The sequence below is a fragment of the Meleagris gallopavo genome, chromosome 10 (assembly GCF_000146605.3).
Source record: "Meleagris gallopavo isolate NT-WF06-2002-E0010 breed Aviagen turkey brand Nicholas breeding stock chromosome 10, Turkey_5.1, whole genome shotgun sequence".
NCBI lineage: Eukaryota > Metazoa > Chordata > Aves > Galliformes > Phasianidae > Meleagris > Meleagris gallopavo.
Window position 1 is genome coordinate 4,127,992 of NC_015020.2, and position 24,542 is coordinate 4,152,533.

Consider the following 24,542-nt stretch of genomic DNA (forward strand, 5'->3'; position numbering starts at 1 on the left):
TGGGAAATTTTCTACTCTATTGTGCTTTTGGTCACAACATGTGAAAACCAAGTTCCTTACTGCTACAAAACAGATTAGAAAGGGGCAAAGCCATTTAATTCATTATACTGTATGAACCCTCACTCACTGGAGAAAATTAAGCGCAGAATCCACATACCTAAGGCACCAAAGTCTATCCTTAGCTACTAGGAGCACTAGAGCCTATGGATTAATTTGTTTATTAAACAGATACTATTTTTTTTCCAGGAAAAAAAAAAGATTCTACTATGTTCTGGTTAAATTTGCACTGCTGTTTGCAAATTTTTAAGTGCCTGAGTCATTCCATTCTAAGCAAGGTATCAGTCAAAAGGACAAGGCAAAATTTTAAATATATCTATTTTAGAAGTCCTATTTATATATTTTCAGGGAGAAGAGGGAAATACATCATAAAATATGAATTTAATTTTTATACGAGTATGTGTGTATATATATGTTTGTGTGTATATATATATGTGTGTGTGTGTGTGTGTATAGTCTTCTATACTGAAATCATAAATGTTTAAATGCATCGTCTGCTTTTGCTTATTTCACATTTTAAGGGAAGGAAGGAAAAGAAGGTTCTTTACCGCAGTACAAAGAAAGATGTTCTAATAGCACAAGATCCAATTAAAATAATAGGGCCATTTATTTCTGTAGGATTTCACACATACAAGAGAAATGCTAACCCTTGGGAGAATGTTCTCAGTTCATTTAACAATATATGTTTCCTCCGATATGAAAACTTGAGCTTTTGCATTATAACATCATTGCTAACAAGGCACACGTATCTATCTCGTAAGTAGATGGAAACGTGGATGTGGGAAGAATGATAATGGTTCTTTATTCATAATGCACTCATCTCAGGATATATGTGCATCTGTTTTGTACTCACACTGAGTAGATATTTCCTCTCCCTACTTTTAATAAACACACTCAAGAAAGGCTCTGCACTCTGAAAGACAATAAAAAGATTAGTAAAGAACTGAGAGAGATCAGTAAGGAAAAGAGCTGTGAAATGAAACAAAAAAAGAGGAATTTATATTCTAAGTCCACAGCTGCCAGAACATTTAAAGGGCAGCTGGCACAGAGCTGAGTTCCGGGGCACCCAGCTCACACAATGCCACCAGCACAAAGCACAGCCAGTGGGTGCCATGCCACCAGCACCCCTTGGGCTGCTCACACCCTGCTGAGTACAGGCAGTCCCATCACTGCTGCTGTCACCAGCTCAGGGGACAGCATCACACCTGCACCCTGCAGCTCAGGAGATTCTGCCTTCATGCTGGCATCAGGGCCCAGGGCTGGGTGGGTGTACAAAGTAGAAAGGCTGAAATTACAGGGTACTTCAAATTCTATTTCACATGCTTGGGACCCAAAAGGAAACTTGATCAAAGATGGACGTTTTAGGCTAGTGGTTCTCTCTGTTGTTTAGATAAGGATGTTCAGGACTGGGACCAGATATACCAACTCTGGGGTTTTTAAACCCAGTTAACTCATACTGCAAATCTCACTGCTTATTCTTCTCTATTACACAAAGTTGCAGATCGACCAGATGAGCTATTAATGAGTAAAGATTCTTTCTTGTAGATCAGTTTCCACTGACTGTCAGCACACAAATATTTCTACCTAACCACGAGAACAAATGCAACACTAAGATTTGAAAGATCAAATCCCTAACTGAATTAAGTCAGTAATCTCAAATTACAGATACAGTCCTACAGTCAAAGTGCCAAAATGATGTCCATCTAATTCGCGACGGAAACACAAATGATGTGATTAAGTGTCTCAGAGAGTGCACACACAGGACAGATCTCTAGGAAAATGTGAGTCTTCGAGTACTTTTCTCTGCATATGCTACTTGTAAGCCCAGAACAACACACTTGTGCATGTCTTGTATATTTGATTGGTTCTATAAGGTTTTCATCTAAATTCAAAATATAACTGTGTTTAGATATATTTGAAAATTTTATTGCATTTAGTTATGAGGTATAAATTTTTACTGAGAGATTCTGGGGCACATAACATTGCCCGATCATTTCAAACACGTTAATTCTGAAACAGGCTTGAATCAATAACACAAAAGAGGCAGTAAAACCAATTCTTACGGTAGTCACGGTTGCATAAAATAACATCAAGACAGGCAGATTGAAAGCTCTGTGAATCACAAATATAATTTGCAACCAACTCTAAGCACAAAGATGAAATAGATAGGTGGAAGATATAGATAAAAACAAATGATAGATACATTGAATTAAAAAAAAAAACAAAAAACAAAAAACAAAACTGGTTATGAAGAAAGAATGCAGAGTAATTGCTATCTAATAAGGTGTGGGGGGAAAAAAAAAAAAGAATGCCATGCAAGTAATTCAAGGTAAATAGAATGCTTTAAAACTTATGTACAGGCTCTCTTCTCACTCTGTAAGGCATAGACAGACAGAGGGTGAATGTATAAATAAGTATGTCACATCAATACTTTGCTTTTAATGAAAATGGATTTTTAATGATCCAAAAAGCTGCATTTGTTTCTGACTCACTCCATTTCCAAGCTATCAGCTGGAAATAGGTACAGCAAATCCACTTGTATTCCACATCCTTCACAAAATCCCAGGACTACCGAGCATCCATGTGCAGCAAAAAACAGGCATCATTATGCAGAACAGATAGAGTAAAGCTTCCTGCTTTACACAGTTTCTCTTGAACTGTGTAGGTTACCTTGGGCTCTATCTGCATGAGCTGAGGCGGATGCACAGCAACACACCTTCCTACCTTTTCCACCTCAAGGACACTTGTTAGAAGCAGAACCTCCTGCTCCCACTAGGCACACTGTGCTGAAGTACTCTGCATGAAGTACTGAGCACACAAATACCTGAGGATTTGGTCTGCAGATGAAGAAGAGTCACCAGGGAAAGGAGTCTGATTCAATCCTTATCCATCTCGTCTGGGAACGAGTTCTTCTTTCCAATGTCAAAGGTCTATTATGGTCTGTAATAACCATCATGCTGAGAAACTTTTACTTATGTACTAGGTATTATAACTACCTATTTTCCTGTTTGTTCCAACAGGCAACAGTATTTGTAGGTTTTCAGCATCGTCAGAGATCAAAGTGATACTCTCCTAACCACTCCTTCCATCTGTGAAATCCCACCTGCAAGTAGTTGATGTAAGGTAGATCCACTCATTGGGAAACTCTGCAGTACATTGTCAAAAAGCCATGGCAGCACTTAGAGTAAATGAAGACTCTCCACACTCAAGAATTCCCAGATATCATTTGTGCACCATGCGTTATCTGAGGGGAAAAAAATATCTGTGTTTATTTCCTGTGTTGATGCTTTTACTTCTTTTAAATATTAGAAAGCATGGGAAGCAATTAAGAATGAGAGCAATACTGATGGTGCAGAGCAAGCCTGTGAGGTGCTACGCAGCTAGTTAAAAAATGTGGCAGCACACTTAATGAGCCAAAGGGTATGGCCTTTGTGATGGGCTCCACAGAAGCAGAATCAAATGTTAATTGCATCCTCTTTTCCTTTTCTTAAAATAAATAATAAATGATCCCATTTGTCAGGTATGGAACCAAACTCACATGCTTTCCATTTTGTCTGCTGTCCTTGCTCAGAATGCCTGCCAATTAATATTTACCAAATGTCTCTCCCTTCTTCATCTAAATCAGTTCAGAAACTGCACCTGTTCCATGAGACCTATATGAGCTTCTGACAGCTGGTGTTTGAGAAAAAACAAGTTAAGCTACAATTTTTTTAGGAACCTAACTGCGTTAGACTGGAGTCAAGAAAAGCAGAGCTAAGATTAGCTGTGCTAGTACGAGGCACCGGCAAAGCACGCAGAGCTTCCTTCGAAGCTCTGTCCCATACCATCAAATGCGGTTGAAACGCAGCAAGGCATTCAGCAGTTATTTAGGAGACACAGACTGGGTAAACAGCATGGCTGCATCTGCCTCATTTCCCTAGAAAGCCTGTCAAAAATAAAAATAAATTAAAATCTGTACAAGAGACAGTTTTTGAAAGATCAAGCTTCAGAAAGCTGCAGTATTCAAAGCCAGGGATCATTTTAAGCAGCAAAATGTAACAGGCCAGTGAAGAAAAGAGCTTCAAAATCTTGCAAAAGCTACTGTGGATGACAGCCAGAGGATTCAGCAGAAGCCAAGGCACAGACAGCAGAGTCACTTGCCAAAGTACAGACTCAGTCCAAACTTCACTTAAAGTTGTTACCAGTGCTTCTCTGTGGTGGAGGAAAGCAATCAGATTTGCCCTACAAGGGTGGACAGGCTTGAGCAGGGAGCCAGAGGGAACTGAGGTTTAAAAAAAAAAAAAAAAATGGAGAATCATACATTGATTAGGGATATCATGATTTGCAAAGCCCTAATATTTAGGAGGGAAAAAAAGGTCAAAATGATCAAACAGGGCACTTTTCTGAGAAAGTGCACTTGAATTGCCAATTCTGCCAGGGGCAGATTATCATCAGGGTGAAAACAAAGAGAAAAACAGTGAGAAACAGTGTCTGTTGTGCTATTGGATACTGTTCACATGCAGTTTCTGATAGCAGACATAGGGTGCTGTGACTATCTGTTCTTCTCTGCCCAAAACTACACTTCCACTTCAGCATTTCTTCAACACCCTCCCTGCAGCCTTGGCAAAGCGCACATCAGTGCGGAGTGTGTCGTTAAACAGACACTCCAAGTAGTCTGCCTAAGTCAGAATCATCAGCATTAAGAACCCTGTGTTCTTCTGACATTCAGAACGCGGTGTTACTGGAGCAGATGATCACCGTCACGTTGGGTTGTGCCTGTGCAGCCAACTCAGGTCCATGCCCGTAGGTGGACTCAGCTGGCTGCTGGTCCCAAGCCCCAAACACAGGCTGGGATGTCACCCTGCATAACAGAGGCTCACACTCATTTTTGCATTATATGAGAGAAACCCCACACCAGACCAACCTTTTCACAGGGTCCAGTTCACTCATGTACTGTGGCTCAAACAAACTAGCTCCTAATATACCACTGGAGAGCTGGACAGATAATTGAGAGAATTTATAATGTTAAAGACATTTTAACGTGTTATTTTCAAGTACCATATTTAAATGGTATCATTTCTCTAAAGCAATACCTCCTACCCTCGAGTCATATTTGCTAATTCTGCATTTCAATGCATGCCTTTCTCACTAAGTGTTATAATAGTTATGCCCACACATTATTTAAAGCCCTGTTGAAATTATGGTTTTGATTCATATTTATCATCAGTGAAGGTGTGAGGTTAATCACAGATGCAGGCAGCTGACATGCGAGTCAAACTATGTTTATTCAATGTAGGTTTATTTGCACTGACAAACTACTTTTGAATGCGAGGGACAAGTCAACCAAACTAAGAACCAATCCAGCACAGGCAGCCCTGTCTAACTATGCCTAACAGCCACAGGAAGTCAGAATTTTCACTATCTTTCTTACCTTCCATTCTCAGAAATTAATGCTTTCTTAACTTTTCAGTGAGTTTCTCAAATGAGCGTGTCAGTTGACAGTGATTATTTTTTGCTTTATTTTTCAGTATATGGATTGTTAGAAAATTATCTTCAAATACCTGCAAGCTCCCAGTCCCCAACCATTACCTCAGTGGTGAATAGTTCAGACATTTTGAATTCTCTTCTCTGGTTACATTAAGCATATGAAGAAATGCTGCTGCCACCCACATGCACAGGAGGAATGCCAGTGATTTGTGTTGAAACTGGTTTTGGTTTTTGCTACTTCGATGTTACTACCACTGTTAATGCAGCTCCTGATCCTGTTTTTAATTTTATTACTTTTACAATCAGACTACTTTTTATTTTAAAATGCTTCTTATTCCCCCATTGCTGTGAACATCTGTGCATACAAACACTCCTATTAAATACTTTGCAAAATAAATGAAGTAGAAAAAGTACTTAATCCCACTATTCATTGCACTTGTCTTAGAAATCTGTGAATGTATTTGGTGCACACCTGGATAAGAGTATATTTAGACAACAATATAACTGAAAATTATTGAGGTCCTTTAAATCTCTATTCTCATGAATATCTGTGACAAAGCCCTGTGTAGTTCCTGAGAACACTCGTCAGTACAACCCACCTGAGTGAGACCTTCTGGAAAGTACAGATGAAGTTCTGAATTCCCAGCTGCAGCTGCAAGAAGGCAATATAAGCATAACCCAAAGGATTCTTATTAAGATTTTTTTTTTTAGTTCTTAAGTGGTTGACAAAGTGGTAGTTCTATTCATAAATAAGGTATTTTTACTACAATCTAAGAAAATCTGACTGTAACAGTGATTAATTTTTTTTAATAATCTCTGTGCTTAAAGACTTCCGATCTTAATAGGGCAATCGTGCATCTCTGTTGTGTTCCAGCAGAACTATCAGTCTCTGTTCTGTGTTTCTCTAATTGCAGTCTAATGGTTTACACTACCATAATAGCACTAAATATTTTACTGAATGGAGTACAGTATCTAAAAAGTGATTTAAATTATTCCAGGACTGAATATTCAAAGATGGAAAAAAACTTCTCTTTTTCTCTGAACTGGGAGTAAAAAAGCTCTCAAAATTTGATTCTTGTTTGTCTTATTAATGAAGTGGATAGAAAGTATTACTAGAAGTAGAAATTAAAAAATACATCATAGAAGAATTTAGTAAAATAAGAAAAACAATTTCTGATGCTTTGATACTGATTCAGCAGGTTCATGCAGTTCATTATGTCAGGTTATCAAAGAACACTGATTTATTATTAATTCATTGTTTTTAATTAATAATTTTAAAAAAATTAAAAATAATGTATAATTTCTGATTGTTTACTTTAATAAAACAAAATGTTGCATATGCTGAGAAATATCTAAAATAGCTCTAGACCAGCAAGGCCAGTGGGGCAGCAAGCAGCCCATCTTCCCCAAGAAGCCACCGCCCAGTCCAGCCCATCTTTGTAATGGCCACAGCAGCAAGCTTATGGGCCACTGACCAGTTGTGTGCCAAGCACCTAAGTTCCTTTACATATTCTGAATGCTCTCTCTCACAAAAATAACTCAATGAAATAAGTCAGACTACATAATTGAGGAAGGACTACTAATCCAAGTAAGGATTTGCTAAATCTTGACATTATCATGCAGTTAACCCTATCTGCACCCCATAAGATACTGCCTTGTTACCTTGGACACAAAACCAGACTTCTCTAACTCCAGAAACAGTCCTGAAGTTACCACTAGGATTAGGATTGTTCAGACATCCTAATTCTGCCACAGAGCTCCAGAAAGTTGATTTAAGAAATTATTCTATATATTCCTTTATTACCTACAGAATATTTGGAACAGCTCATAATCCCTTGATCTAGGGACTGCCGAGATCTATGGTCACTTCTTGCCTGGACAAAGAAATCTATTATTTTAGAACAGGATAAGAAAATTTTGTCATTTAATTCTCACAAGAACAATTTGAACAAAAACATTGAAGGCAAAATATCTTAAATAATGCATTAAGCAATTCATGTACTAGATAATTCTTGAGCATGTACAAAGGTGCCAATAAGAAGAATGGTTCATTGTTCATGCAGCAAGAGAGAAGCCTCAAAGATGGTGCTTTCTCCTGCTGACACTGAACATGAAATCTGCCCAGGCACAGGAGCATCTCTCCAGCAGCAAACATTCCCACAGAGAACAGTATCCCTGCTAGGATAAAAATAATAATAAAAAAATAATATAGAAGATATTGGTAAGGAAAACTTTACTTAAACAAAATTGCATCCATGAAATATCATTTCTGTTCAAGAATCATGAAGTTTTAATTTGGTCTTTTGTTCCCATTGGGAAATACTTTTAAAAACCTGGAGATCTCTGAAAGGATTTTATTTTTGCAATATACGGACCTAACCTGTTACTCTTAAATAATTACCTTGCATAATAATCTAATTTCATAGAGAAATTTAATTTTAATTTACAGTTTAATTGTCCTACTTTAGGAAAGCTCGTCACCTGTGTCACTTTGTGACTAATAATTGTAATCCTCATTTAATTATTTACTTCAAGGGAGCATTTTAATTATGGATATTACTGTATCTAAAGTAACTTACACTTGAGGTTAGTGAAAATTTACATAGTAGACTGCTCACCTATACTTCCAGTAGCTACAGCTCTCCTTGCACATGTCCTGCTGCAGAAACTACTCCTGAGACTGCAGAGCAATAGTATTTTGTTCCTCACTGACAGTTGTCTCGTTGTACGTGTTCTTCTGTCCCATTTTAAAGTAGACTTTCAAATCCACATCCCAAAAAAGCAAGTCAGGAAGTTTTTCCACCATAGAACAGAAATTAAAATACACAGATGTTTTGTGTGCTCCCAGCAACTCATATCCCTCCCATCCTCTCTCTCTACAACCTTGTTTTCAGGTAAACAAAAGAAAGGTCTTGCAGGGCTTCCCAGCCCTTCCCAAAGCTCTGACAGCATTCACTTAGCGAAGGTGCTCCTCCTTGCACCCACAGCCCAGTCCATCACCTTGGCTAGAGAAGTCACAGCCAGGATGCCAGAGATCAACGTTAGTGGTAAGTGCAATGTAGCCAGCTGAAATATACATGACAAGATAATAACTTCTCAGCTCTAAGATAGACTCTGCAAATAATCTTTGGATTTAGAGTCAGCCATACAGCAGTTGTTCCATAGGGAGGACAACTGAGCAACCGGTCTCTGTAGTGGTCAGTAACAGAGACCAAGGAACCAGAAGAGATGCATAGTAGACACTTACTTCTGGTTTATTTCAAATTTGAACAACCAGTGATTTATGAGTCTTCTGAGCTGAGGGCTGTATGTCAGCCGTCAGTTAGCCAACCTTTCATGAATTTATCTCTTTGCAATCTCTTATAGTGATCTCCACCTTCTAATCTATTGCATTAAAAACATATATATAGTTTTTGCTTTGTGTTTGCTTTAAATCTGCCAAACTTGTGAGTTGGTCTGTTATCACAAGGTCATCTTTCCAGTAGTTTTAACTTCCAAAGCAGTCATTTCATCATCACACGAGCTGGACTCTGCAGATTTCCTGCAGTGCAAGTATTTCTCCTTTCTCCTACTAAAAAGAATGGCCACAGCTGCCTTTAACCTATGGTTCTTGTCTACTGTCTCACAGAGCATCCCAGGCTTGGCCATGCTCCCTAATAAGTGAGAGTGCTCAACACCTTTCAGCACTGAGGATATCAAGTTTCCCATCTGAAATCGCTTACCTCATCAATCTCTAAGGACACAGTTTGGAAGTCATTAAAAATAACAAGAATGCTGGCACTTCTCCCAGTAATAATGACATTGAATTTGGCGTTATTTTTCTACTTTAATACATTTGTATACATCCACAGATCATTTAACTCTTATCTTTATATTAGCTTTAGTGAAACTAATGGCTGCTGAAACAATGAGATTTCTACTCTAATTTTTATTTAAATAAGTGTCTGCCCATTCCATTATGTGACATAAACACTTACACAGCATATTGCATCACAATATTGCCCCAAAGTGTTTACCAGGATCACCATATCCATCACTAAAATGCAAGCACTTCTCAGTCAATAAGCATTTCAGCTGACAATAAAGTCACAGGAGAGTTTACAGAAAGAAAACTGAAAAGCAACAAATCCAATTTGTCCAAAACAAATTTAGAACCAGTACTGCTGGTAGATTCTCACAGGGTCTTGTACTTTCCTTTCCATTTGTATCTATTGTAGCATTTTTCCTCCTGGCTCCATGCAGGGGGACTGACTCCTTATCAACTTACTGTGCACCTCATCATCACTCCTGTAGGGTCCATATTTTACAGGCTTTGACAAGATAATGAACCCTCAATAATGTGCTGCAGGCCATCACAGAAAGCAGCTCTAAAGCATTTCATTAATCCCCTCAAAAGAGAAAACACCAGTTGTTGCAAAACACACATTATAACTTTAAAAGCCTCGCCCTTATTTTCAGCATCTAGTTCAGGAACTAACATAAACTTTCTCACTGCTACATTTTCCCTAATAAGAACAAGTCTAAATTGCATACTTTGAAATAAGCAACAGTACTATAAATCTGAAAAAAACATCATCTTCCTTCAGTACATACCTTTTATTACTCTAAGCATATACTTAAACTGCACATGAAAAAGCAGTAGACAGATTCAGAAGTCACAGATCCAGTACTTCTACACTGTGAGACTGAGAGATGTCAGCTCCCGAGAACTGATCCCAGTATATGCAGTAACACACGCATTTCAGCATCATCTGCTCACAGATAAGATACCTCTGAGATGCACAGGGTGTGAATACCGGGAACTCTGGAAGTCCATCACACTATGAGAAGTCCAGGAGCCATGGGCTGCTGCTGAACGCCATATCCCCCTCTCAAAACCAGTAGGGCTCAGTATGACGTAACTCACTAGTATATCTAGATGGGAATAGAAAGCCAGTAGGCAGATACGGGTCAAATAATAATTCAACCGAAAACAAAAGTACAAGTATTAGATTTATCAGAAAGCTTGCTGAATGCTTTGTAAAGTTGACATTTATAGTTCTGATGTTGAAATCAGCATGTGTGAATATCTGAAGAGGAATATTACCATTACATACAACAGAATAATTAAAATCTTGCAAAAATTAATCTAAAAGCCTTCTTGATTAAGGAAATGAGCCCCTCAGTTATTTAAATAACCATTTTTAAGGCTGTTAAATGTTTAATACCTTTGCAAGGAATTTTCTTTGCATTTATTTTTAAGCAGTGGACAAAGTCTGTTTTGGAAACACACTGGTAATATTCCCATTGGTCTGTGCAGCATCTTTTATCTCAGAACATCTGGGAGTCTGTTACAAATGGCTTACAAAGCCAGAAAAAAAAAAATCATTCCTAAAATGACAATGTAGTAGATTAATGATTAACTTTAAAAATACCTACTAATGATAAACACCCACAGACCTACTGGAGCCAGCCACACCATTTAAGCAACATGCAGAAATTTTCAGACATCAAAGTTGTCAAACTATAATCTAACAATTGATTGGAGGACAATCAAGGACAGCGAGAATGAATGAAATCATTAAAATTCGAATTGATTAAAATAGGTATATACTGTCAGAATATTTGGGGAAATCCTATTATATTTTCACTTGCAGTAAACGATGAAAAGAGGAAAATAGTTGTGTGATGCCTAAAGCCTGCCTGTGGCTCATTATCAGTAAGTTGGTTAAATCAAGCTAAATGACAGCTAGTTGCTCCACAAACATTAGAAGTATAGCACAGTAAGAGACTTTCAGATAATTAAATCTGCACAGAGGTCATTCCTTTTGAACTTTAGAAGCACATTAAAAGACACTTGTGTTTGTATCTCCTAAATAGAAGATGACAAAAACAAAAACAAACAAACAAAAAAAGGAATGATAAGTAATTCATAGTTAGAATCTCACTCAAAAGCTTACAGGTGTTGTAGCAGCAGTGGAGTATTTCACAGTAAGAGCAAGCTAGCATTGTGTATAGACCCTCTTCTGTGAAGTGAATGAAATTGGAGCTTCCTATTGGCCATTCCTATTCTCATACTTGCCCCAGCTCCTTTGTTTTGGTTTGGGATTGTTTGATTGCTTTTTTTGTTTTTGTTTTTTGTTGTTGTTGTATTTTTTTTTATGATTTTTGGTTTTTGTTTTGTTGTTTATTTTTGCTTTGTGAGTTGTTTGCTTTTTGGTTTGGTTTTTATTAGAGATTCAACACCAAGTAATGTAGGAAAAAATCCTCCCTTCTGTTTTGATATAAGCTTTGATGTTGACTGAACTGCAGTTTTAAAGTTTGCTCTTAGGAAAAAAGATAATGTAAATGCTCTGACAACATGCCTAAGCGTGAGCCCTGCTGTAATGGAGAAAACTTGTGCATGAGTTATACAGAAAATTCCTTTACATGAATAGGGCACAGCTCTTCCTACAGCTGAGGTCACATCCTTTTTCTTATTAATGGTGGTTTATTTTCAGTCTGCCAACACAGCTAAAGCAGCCCAGGTAGACAGAACAAATGGGACCTTGCTATCCATCCCTCCATCCCTCCTTTTAGTCCGCTTTTCATTGCTTTACAATTGCATCAACATAAGAACCATGCCCAAGACAGAATTCTGTGTCAAACAATCTGTGGCACTTTGTAGACCTGCTGATGGCTTTCATCAAGCTGATCCCGAACTGTGGCAGCCCAGTAGACACAGCTAACAATGAGTATTGTCACAAGGACAAGGTGCATGGAGAGTAACAGCATCTCCAAAATTCAGTGATTTCAGTGATGCCAAGGCTGTCCTGGGAACAGAGAAAAGGGTGAAAATAGCCTTAAGAACATAAGAGGTATAATTACAATCAAATTCATATTCACGCACACATTAGGAAAAGAACGTAAAGGAGTATTTAAACTCAAAACAGGTCCTTCCTCACTCCTGTCAAATCCTTCCCAACGCTTCATTTACACTTCTTATAAATACAGATATTCAATTCTGGTAACAACTGTGTTCTTTCTTGTTTCCCAAAGCCACTCATTCACACAGGTCCAACTACCCACCCAAAATATTCCACATCAGTAGAAAAAAACAAGCCTTTGATTTCATATCCAACAGTTTGCTAGGAAAGTACTCACCCCTGACGATATTTTCTGACAATTAGTTCAGAGGCTTTGTACAGTTTAATCTGAAGTTTTAAACTCTGATTGTGCAGTTAAACACAGTATACTCCTGCAGTTGTAATTTATCACACTGCTTCCATCTCAAGTAATCCAACCAACAAAACTGTCTGGTACCTAGGAGTGGAGAAACAAAAAGGACAATGTTCTGCAGGAAAGCAGGTCTATCTAACATTTTACAGTGCTAAAAATACCCCTGGGACTTGTTCTGATATCTTGTAATTACGCATACATATCCTGATTTATGGTGCATGTCTCCCAGCTCAAGGAAGTATGCACTCTGCCTCATATCTTGCCCTATTTACAAGTAAAATACTCGATTCTGTAATGTCATAAAAGAGAGGACAGGCTCATTGCACATGTTACTGTCGACTTCATATGAACATAGGGCATAATCTAATGATGCTTTTCATCTGAGGATAAATATGCACAGTTTAGCCTTTAAACAGAGTCAGCATCTGATCACTGCAACTGCTGCCTTTGTGAAACATGGCTGCAATGCTGAAGGCCCCTTCTTTCATAAGGCTAGTGGAGAGTGTGAGAGAGGAGATGGAGGCAGACAGTAAAAGGACAGAAATGGTTGTCACCTGTGTGTCAAGAAACACAACTTCTTCAGGCAAAATCTGAGAATTCACTTCACCTCTTCAACCCCCCATCCCCCCCCGTCTCCACATCACCTGCTCTCCTGCTAGGCAGCAATGAACAAAGCAAACAGTCTACATTGTCTGAATGAAGACTGACAAAGTGGTTGATAGCAAAATATTTATATATTTAAGTTGTGAGTATTACCAAAAACATTTTAACCAACAGTTACACACTGTTTCAAAAGAGAGAAGGGTGGCCTGGCTTAGGCGTAGAGGCACAATCTGCATTCCCCAAGCTTGCTCTGCAGTCCTCTCATGGCTAAAATCTTCTCTATGCAAGGAGATAGAAAGCAGAATAAGTTCATAAAGAGTGCTCTGATAGTTGAGGTATTAACGCTTTCCAAAGAAATGTTGAGATCTTCTTGTAAGAAATGATTTAATACTATTAGTCATTTGAATCACTCATTTTCTGTAAATTGAGGCTTTTTTGTTTGTTTTTAATTTTCAACCAGGTTCCTGATACATTTTATGTTGTAGCACTTTTACTCTTTCATGTCAGTATACAAACTGAGATGTGACTTATGTAACTATTCTTTATTGGCTTGCAGAAGCCACAAAAAGTTGTTGGAAAAGCAGCAACCCACTTGCCATGTTTGTCCAGCAAAGTCCATATAGGTAGATATGCAGGCAATTTTATTCATAGCATACCCTCCCCCCCCAAAAAAAATTGAAGTGACAATTGTGTTTAATAAAGGTTTTTTGTTTGAGTTTTTTGAGTTTGGGCTTTGTCTGCTTCTTACATTGTTTAGTTGGGTGGGTTTTTTGTTGTTTTTTGTGGGGTAGGTTTTTGGGGGATTTTAGTGTTGGTTTTTTGGGGGGGTTGGGAGGAAGGGAGAACAATCTAATTTAATTTGTATACTTTTCAAATTTAAGCATTTTTAAGAGAATGAGAATTGGAGTCCTAGCATCCACATCTTTCTTCAAATACAATCCAACACCTTAATGACAATCAATACCTTCCTCCATCTATAAGTGAGCTCCCTGATTATTCCTAATCTTGATGAATGGCAAACTGAACACCAGGTTGGGTGAAGGACATTGCCTCTGCTGCCAGTGTTTTGCTGAACTGGATGCAGAAAAGCAGGAGTGGGGATTCTTGTTTCTAATTACCTCACTTTTACTAGACCATAAAGTTTCCACCAGCAGTTTGTTGACACAAATCTTGAACTCAGGAAAAGAATAAATTAAAAATAATTATGAGGGGAAAGGGGGGGAAGGTGTCAATATTCATAAAAGCAGATAAGACAAATTCTTTGGTTTCACTGCAATTTTCTTGACTACTATCAGGAGAAATTAAGAAAAAAATCTTGAACTATGTGCTTGCATGGAGGCAAGGATATGCTGCAGCTACCTACCCAGGTTTTTAATACTCAGTACTCACTATTCATAATGGTCATTATTTGGCATCAAGCGACAGAAGCGAGAAAAGTATCGCAGTTACTTGCTTTTCTCTCCTTCACACACTGCACACCTGGCAGCCCCTCACAGAAAGCAGTGCCAGGAGGGTACAACAGGGATCAGAATACTCAGGGATGCATTTGATATACCCTCTCTGTGCAAATGCCATAAGCCTCAGGGATGGGGGACTGCTGCTTTCCTAGCTTTCATGTGACATTTGCTTTGGGGGCATGCAGTAGGCATGTTTCTGGCTACTGTACAGGAGCTAGTGTTTCAAAACTTGTCTCATTGTAGGTTTTCTGGAAGCATTTTGTGTGATGAGAAGCATCATACGTTGGTATAAGCATAATATTAAACTAAAAAGACAGTTTTCAACAGTAAGGCAAAGTCTTCTTGAGCTAACTCAGGCATCCCTACGTGACATGACACTGGGCCACACAGTCAAGCCAATCCTGGAATCCTTCTAAGAAACAAGCAAGAGTAACTGCAGGGCAGCTCACATTTCCTAAGCAGCAGCAGCATGTGCTTAGTCTGACATCCTGTAATTTCACAGTGCCCATGCTGTGCCATAACCATGCGTGCTCACGTGCCATCTGCCCTGAGGAAAGAGAATAGAGAGAAAAGTGCCTTTGAGTTTGGCACTTAACAGTCTTAACCAACGCAGCTTTTACCTTAAAAGCACCATCCCATAGCAGACCGTTCCAACGGCTCTCCCAAACCATTGCAAACCTTCCTCCTGTCCAAGCCTGTGCTCCAGAACCTGCAGGCGAGCAGCTGCTGCCAAGAGGAAATACAAGGCTGAAGTTCAGCAGTAGCTTCCACACCTTCATAAGACCTGTGAATCAAGGGAACCTTTCTGATCCTTGACTCTGGGAGAGTGCACCTATGCAACACCATAGGGGTCCTCTGAATTTTCACTTGTAGACAAGAGCTCTATGTTTTTTAACATACCGTTTAGATTAGACGAGGTTTGATACTGCTTCTGCTTTAAATTGAAAGCATTCAGTCTCACTGATGAATGCTGCCTGTCACAGAAATTATCGTTCATGTAGATGATTTAGGATCTGCTATTTGCATACCTGAAAACCTACCTACAGAAAAAGAAAAGTGGAAGTGATATTAAGCAACATGAAGGTCTTATAGAGTTAGTAACTTAATCAGTGAAGAAGGCTTCTATAGCTAACTTGAATTGAAGAGACAAAATAAGCCATCGCTGTGTTAAAAGCTACTATTTCTCCAGGGATATTTTACAAGCAGTCAAAATAACAGAAGCCTGATTCAGAAAACCAGGAATGGGATGGCATTACTGCTTTCTAGCCTATTGGAGCTACAGGGATACTGAACATTACAAAGAACTGGGGCCTAACATGGAAGCCGTGGACAAAAGAGAGAAGGATGGACATAAGGGAGTTATTTGTAGTCTCAACAACCCAAAACTGTCAGGAGTCTGCCATTTTTAGCTTGCAAGATATAGCACATATTTAGCATCTCAAAAGTCTTAATTTTGCAATAAGCACCAGACTCAAAACTTAATGTGCAGAGCATATAGTCTCTTTGTAACATGTTCAATGACATAGCACTTGATTGAATAAGAGGAGCCATTTAGACTTTACATATTGAGCAATGGCTCATCTACAAAATGTCAGAGTATAGAAAAGCAAAAGAACACATTACAAAAGAATATCCAGTCCTTCAGATAAGGCTTAAAAGTACTACATAATGTATCCAGGATTAATAACATATTAATAGCTGTGCAAACTCATACCATTCCCATTTCAATAGTTTGAGCCAAATAGGGAATGCATCTGACTTTATCTTTCTGTAATTCTACATTTTAACAGTTACATTGAATCAGGTCAAGCAGAACCCAAGACACTTTATTTCAACCTTATTTCAATGGCTAGAGCAGCAATTTGAATAGGAAGCGAGTAGTACTGTTCTCCATATTTTAAACTATTTTAATAGTTTAAGTAAATGAAAGTTATTGAAACCAGTTTCAAGAAATGAACTTGAATCATGCAGAAATGGGCTGTTTCAATAAGGAATAAGATCAGCAGCACAGAAGTGTATTACAATAAAAGGTAAGAATATGCCAAATCAGAGCAAGATTCAAAACTCCTGTACATTTCAGGCAGTTCTGCAGTAATACGTGTTTTCACTCAGAATATACCTGTTGCACACACAAAAGAGAAAATGAAATGTTAATCTACACAACAATTCAGCTTCATGGGAACAGAGAACTAACAAGTATTTCAGCCCAGTACTTCACAGCAAGCACTGAGCCAAAACTAGATGAGGCAGGACACAAATAGACTAGGCAGGTGTTGGCACAGGTGAGGGCTCTTACCTCCCCCTCTCTACCGTAGGGTCAGTGCTCCATGAAGCATCACCACTGCAGGAAAAACATCTTTGAGAAATTCCAGCACCAGAGGTTATATGCTGGTGCTTCAAAGCATGATGTTTCTAAGAGCACTCTCTCATTATGTTTCTTTTTATAGACAGACCTACGAAGGAAAGACCTTGCTGACTGCAGCAGTTTTCTCTGCTGAGATGTGCTATTGGCATAGAACTGAAAAATTTATATTAAATAATAGAATGCTTAAGTTATCTTCACTTAAACACAAAACCATACGTATACTCTCCTCTCAGTGAAGAAGAGAATAAGAAAATAAAACCATACATAACATCATCTTTTTTTAGCTGCAGTAAAAGTAGTGTAGTCATAGTTGTTGCCTAGTGCTCCCAGTCCAACAAGCTAGTTCATTCTTATAGGGGAGAAATGGAAACAGCTGAGTAAACCAAGTTCTGTTCAGCCAAGCTAATGTGCCCCCTGCTAAGAGCCAGTGCAAGGACATCCAGCATCCCTGACCAGTGCCCATGGCGAGCATCATGCAGCAGAAGCTTGCTGCAAAACTACTGAAGATTACATGCCCATAAAACACAACAGCCACACATCCAACCAATTCAGGCACTAGGTACCCATATTTCATATTTCAAACTGTAACCTTAAACCTCAGAACACTCATCAACCAGCTCTGGAGATGCTAAAATTTTCCTCATGAAAGTTGGATAGACCCCAAAATTTTCACATGCAGCCCAATGCCAAGAAATATTTCATCTCCAGAGGTCTGAGAAATTCACATTTTTGCAAGGCCTAAGCCTCATTAGGATTTTCTCCCTCCTACATCTTGCTTAAGAAGGTTGACCTCACAAGTGTGCTCAAAATACCTAGACAGGTTCCACATAAAAAGGCAGCAATAAAAATTCTCTTCAGAATTGATCGTTACCATCACTGTGGCAGGGGCAGTAGATCTTGTACTACAAGCAGCTCTTCTCAGCTACTATGTGCAAAAACCAGGTGTCTTTTTCAGCAATATGAAATGAATCTATCAGGTGGGCCAAGAACCCAAAGACCAGACTTTGCAATTGTTCACGTTTTGGCTGCAAAGTCCTCTCACAAATTTGTGTGTAACTTGACTGGCAGCTCATTTAGTGTCTGGAGTAAAGAAAAAGGGAACAATTACGCTATCTCAAATCATCATTATTGTTTCAATGATTGCATTAGCATTCTCCAAGCATAAATGCTCCACAAAACATTTGAGGCAGACATCTAATGATGGATTTTCCCAACAGAGAAAGCAATTCCTCTAAGCAATAAAACAGTCTGTGAGAAATCCTGCAGTCATAAATCTAGTATTTCTCATTACAAAATTTACATCAGCCACAAAGTGATTACTTCTAAAATTACAAACCCTTGTGGGCAGCAATATTAGTGGCTTACCAATTGCCATCTCATGACTCATGAGAAAAAGTCAAAGTCATAATAGTCTTGTAAAAAACAAAATATCAAAAGAATTGTCTTACTATAGACAAATTTTAGGGCATCCTCAGAACAGACACCTAGCTCTTGAAGCACAAAGACCATCAGTAAGTCCCCACAGAAACTCATTTAGGTTACAGAGGAAGGTCTGAGCAGCACAGCCATCACAGCTTCCCAACACACCCCTACACGCATCCAGCATTTCCCACCCAGGAGCAAGGAGCCTGTAAGATGGAAATATGGAGACAATAAAGAATAAGGGACATATTCACAGCCCCCTACTCCTACAGGAAGTGAGCTGTAGTTCATTGCCCAGAGAAGGGCAGCAGCTAACCCAATCGGCCACTATTTACTAAATGTAATCAGAAATTAAAACTGTTTAACTCATCTGGATTCACTCTTCACATACCCTAAGAAGATTCGTTAGCTTATCTGCAGAGAAGGCAGAGAATAAGAGCAAGCAGATACCAACATTTCTGTGTTTAGAAAATGATCCGCCAGTTACCAAACCCACAAACACAGCTCTGCCAGCACAGGAAACGGGAACAGGCTTTGGCTCCCTTGCTGACTTAAAATTTGAATAATACAGAAGGTAACCTTCAAAAAGGAATGGCTGCTTTAAGGGCTAAAATAGGAAAGAAGAGAGAAAAGTTTCATTGCTCCCCAAATGTGAACTTTCATGTAGAGAAAAGGTAAGGACTGAATGCGGGCACTGCCCCACACAGATGCATCATGACTGTTATTTCTCTCACCTGAGGCATGCAACAACATCTGGCTTTTCTGCTCAAGAAGAGCTTCCTTTATTACTGTCTTAAAAGGTAATAAAACATCTGTGGATCAAAAGCATTATCCTGGTTAATTCTGCTTTCCCTACAAAAGCATTCTGAAGTAGCCAGGCCCACAAACACACACCTCAATTTCATTGCTGGGGAACTCCCCCAAAAACCTGGTATCAGAACAAGGGACAAGCACAGAAGCCAGAAGATTAATTTTGTCTAAATACAGCGGTGAGCAAGTCATCACTGCAGAGCTCTGGCACATTTCTCACTACTGCATGCAGCCACTGGTCAGCCAGAGGCAGCCCAGGAAGGAGCAGAGGCTGCACTGCTCCTGAGCAGTGACAGCTGCTCAGGAGCAGCTCAGGAACAAAGCTGAACTTGGGCCTGAACAAGGAGCATGCTCAGCACAGGACATCAGATCGAAGGAACACTAGCTCCCACAAACCACTTAGATCCAAACCAAGTAACAGTCAGCTCTTCACCATCCCAAGAAACCAGGCTATGGAACAGGCTCATCCCCATGCCTGCACTGCTTGAATCTTTTCTTGGCTTGATCAAAGGCCAAATAGGGATGAGTAACCCTCTGCTCACCACAGTCTTATAAAGTTATGAGTACTTTCTTTTTACTGCAATTCTGATCACTGGCTGTTTTATTGCTTGATCTACACTTGTATTACAAGCAAGGTGATAGAAAAAAAGAAAAAACACTGTAAATATATGTTTGCAAAAAAAATAAAGTTTTATTGCATACAAAAATATACTAAAAATGCGTTCTCAATTTATTACCTCATCTTTGCCATACCTGCTGCACTTCATTTTAACTATTCTGGGAGTATCCTGGTCACACATTCCATGTTTATGAGAAAACTATTTTCCAACTATGTCTGTTCTTTACCATGGAATGAAAAATATTCAATCTGTTTATGCTTTCTGCCCTAATAATACATTTGAAATTTATAGGGCTGTAAAATGATATTCCAGCATGGCATTAGCTATTTCGATCTTTGATCTATTGGTGCCATTTGAGTGGGTGATTATCATTTACCAGCTCAGAATACCGGCCTAGTAAAAACTACCTCACTGCTCCCATAACAAATATTTACCCTGTAGCTGGAAAATGTATTTTCTATGAGAACATTTTCTATTTTAATAGACATTCACATGCTATGTCGCTCTTGTATATCCAGATCTACATTCTCTACAATATACAATCTCAGCATTTCACAATTTAATACAAAAAAAATGGCATTTAGAGGTAAAGAGCTCAAAGGACCTTTACTTAGAGACAGATAAAAATTGGTGCATATTACAGTCAGGCTCACATCTCCAGATTGAGAACCATCAGCAGACGTTCAGTCTGAGGTGGGGCTGAGCTCTGCTAATGAACACAGAGTGAGGCACAAGTCCCCCCACCCCTCCTGCTGAGAGGGATGTGACGTTTGTGGTCTGTAATTTCCAGGATGGCTGCTTCTGATACTAACTGTATTATTTTTTCCTGTCAACCCCTTGCTATTGCCACTACAGAAAAATACTTCATTACAAGCCAAAATCAGAAGCCATATTTCTTCACGTAGCACATGTATCCTTGCCAATAGCTGAGCTCCATCCCCTGCACGAGTAATCCACCAGGACATCAGACCCAGGATTAAGATCAACCATCTCTGCACTAAAGACTGTTTTCTGTTGCTTAAAAAAAGCTGTTTCAAGTTGAAAAATGAGTTTTGATATGAAAGTTAGAACATTTCATCTTGAAACTGTCAAGATGAAAACTTTAATTTCCTGGATTTTTTTTTATTAAAATCTCAAAACTTTTCAGTGTTTTTCAAAGTCTTCCCAACATTACCTTCACAAACAGGGAAAGAACAAATGAGGAAAAAACCTGTTTCAGCTCTTGAACATTCCCAGTCTTCCCACACTGTGACAAAACTGCAGTTTTCTCCCCAACACATTTACTAGTTAGAAAAGAATGTCTTCCCTCTTTACTAGCCAATCTTCCACTCATCACTCCAAACTTTTCAAATTACCTCCTTGAACATTTTCACCACAATTTCAAGCAAAGAATTGGAATTTATATTAAACAATTTGAATTAATTAGGGTGATTAATTACACTAATTAGAATTTTCCTATCCTATTTTTCCAGAGAACAAAGATCTAGCTTCAGACAATGAATTCCTAGAAATAGAGGCTGAATTCCTGCCAACAGCATCTGCTCCAGTGTGTGACTGGTCACTTTGCAGATTGTTGGTCTCATGAGATCAAGCTGTAAAATTAATCTCTAACATCTGATTAAACCATATCCTTCAGCTAGGAGACTTTCTGCCATATTGCCAGACTACAAATCCTGTTACTACCATGCCTTCCAGCAGCAGGAACTTATCCTTTCTGCAGGGTTATGTCCTTACCTTGCAGAATGTAATTTACACCTGACACACAGCACAATTTGAACACATACTTTCCCCACATTCTTCTAATTTTGCAAACAATTTTTTTTAATGCAGATGTTTTAGTACACATGAGGCAGAAGTGACAAAACAGATATTGCTGTAACTTTTTCCCAAGGATGAAGCACGATAATTTACAGGGAGATCTCCAGTAGGACTTTAGGAATGTGTGCTCAAAAGTATGAAACACAACTTCCATAGCCTGGAAAAAGTAAGTATGGAAGTGAATACGATTGTTTGTAGTGTTCCTTTTCTTACAACCCCAAATAGCTTAGCAACAAAACACTCCAAAATAAATTTATAATACAAAGTGACTTGGTGCTAGATGCAACAGCAGATTAAATTCAAAAGAAGACAAATGTGAAGTAATACGGGGTAATAGGGAATGGAAGCACAGAAATAACTTTCCATAGAAAATGGTTATGTAAGCCAACCACCACCAATCAAGATGGAGACTTTGGGATTATGTATAACACTGTCAATATTTCAGGACTGTTCCAAAATTTCAGAAGCGTTCAAAAAGCAATGATCAAAGTTATTAGCAAAGGACTCAGAGAACAAAATGCTGTACAATGTGCCATTATGAAAATATAATGCTGACACTCAAATACTTCTGCACAAGTTTGCCCTGCACTTCAGCTAGAAGGGGTAAGAAAGCAGGGGGGGAAAAAAAAAAAGCTGTGAAATAAATTCTTTCTGAAGATGATGAGATAGATCACAATGCCTCAGCCTCAGGGAAAGTGATGGAAGTAGCAACGGACACATACACAACAACAAGTGACAGAAACGTTGATGGAGAAATCACTACTCACTATTCTTCTCCAACATAAGCATCAGGGTCAAAAGGGAAACCGGTAATATCAAAAGTGATGTTGCTTCATCCCTTGAAAAATTAAACTGAGGAACAGACCGCTATAGAAACATAGAAACTAAGTGATAAAGATTTATGTAGGCCGAGAAGAGTCAGAGTAAGAAAATTTATCAAAAACTATTACCTGTAAAAATGTTCTTTCAGGCTGAGGCAGCCCTAACCTACAAATCTTGAGTTGTAAGGGATAGCACTGCTATAGGAACTACTGCTATAACCCTAAACTGCTGCTTGCTGTTTCTTACATATCACCCATTTCCAGAAAGTCAATGCAATGCCAAATAGATTTTAGTATTACAGTATTTGAGGCATTATAATATATACAGTTTTAAGTCATTAGAAAAAAATGTTTGAAAAAACCTCCATCCTCAACACTTATCCTATTTACAAAAATAAACTACAGCTTTCATTGGAAAACTCACAGCTGCTGAGCTAATGCTATGGCTTGAATAAGTTGATCTTACTTAGGGGAAAGGTAAGGCAAAAGGCATCACAGAGGTCAGAAAGGACTAAGTCATGAATGGAGCTGGAAGTTTTCCAGAGTTGCTCTCACATTGCTCAGCACTCATAAGCTTGGATGAGGTTGTCTCAGATCATAACAGCATGGTGCAGCACCACACTTGATGTCTGCACAGAAATATGATGTTTAGAAGTTGTTCTCCACAGGTGCCTTTCAAGCAAGGTTTTGCAGAGCTAATTTTGACAGTAACATCCACAAGTGGAGCTCTAGAAGTTACTTAGCTTTTTTAGTTTGTTTGTTTTCTTTTTCCTGAAATGGAGAGAGAGAATACAAAAATGGATAGTTTGTGAATTGTGTTTATAATATCTACAGCATCACTGGAAAGTGTTGATTTTTTTTTTCTAGGATTGTTTTTTTTACTTACTTGTGGTGCTGTATTTTTGGGTCTGGAGTTTTTATTGTTTGAGGACTTTAACTTTCTTTTTTTTAATATTCTGAGACTCTTGAATATTAAAAATGAGATGAAAACATGGACTTATGTTGTCTGACAATGAAAGTTTCAGGATATATAGACTAAGGAGTGTGACAAAGAGCTATATTAGTTAGAAACAACTTTTATTCTTCAAAAATAAGACTCCTCTTACAAAGTTTTCATAGTTAGAAATTTTGAACTGACATGGAGTAGTTGGTTGGATTTCACTGCTGGTAAGATACATGTTGTTGTTTCATGTCCTAAACAGGAAACTGCAGGATCCTTTTTAAATTCTCAGCACTGCTGGCAATTCCAACAAGTACTTTAGTATTGGTTTTGGTCTTATCTGTTTCTAACAGGCAGCCTCATGCCATGAAAATTTGACCTGAAAGAAAAATTCAGCCCCAAGTATCTACTGTCAATTGTGCAGAAAATAGAAGATGACAGCAAAGTCACTTCTGCATGCCGAATTAGATCTCTTTCCAACATCTTCTAATGTCATTATTAGCACTCAAATACACTGTGTCAAAATGTGTCTATATAAGAAGATGGACCAGGCAACATCAAATTTATCTCTTAGTGAATACGACAAGCCAGTTTTGATTCAGACTTTTGAATAAGGAGGGACTCTTAAGAAAAAGGATCTGTTCCACCATAAAGGTTTGCTTGTGAGCATGGATATTATAATGGAAGCATATCAAAAACAAAATGAATCATGCAACTTCTCTGAATTGCCAGAACTAACAGAGCAATACAGGTTGTTAAAACATCAGTTTGAGTTTTGGTGCCTATACTCCAAAAAGTGGTGCGATGTGAAGAGTTTCAACAGCAAGATCACCTGAAGGAAGTCTTCTCTTTGCTTTGGAGCTAGCACAAATAATAAAAATTAATTTTAGATCCACAATCATGCGGTTGTATTAAGTGCATCTTATGGGTTTAGAATATTCTAAGGTGGCAAAAAAAAAGAACTGC

At 38.4% G+C, this 24,542-nt stretch overlaps 1 long non-coding RNA gene across 3 annotated transcripts in view; it reads right to left on the reverse strand.

The window, feature by feature from the left end:
* Positions 1 to 8,096: 8,096 nt before the first annotated feature.
* LOC104912265 overlaps positions 8,097 to 24,542 on the reverse strand; it is a 47,987-nt gene continuing 31,541 nt past the window's right edge. Inside the window, exons 2-4 of one of the 3 annotated variants that reach the window (XR_004160721.1) lie at positions 12,646 to 12,804; positions 12,172 to 12,314; positions 8,099 to 10,437 (exon numbers count right to left, since the gene is read on the reverse strand). This is a non-coding gene — a long non-coding RNA (uncharacterized LOC104912265). Of the gene's footprint in view, positions 12,315 to 12,645; positions 12,805 to 24,542 lie in introns of all 3 variants that reach the window. The other 2 variants (XR_004160722.1, XR_004160720.1) reach the window with 2 other exon arrangements.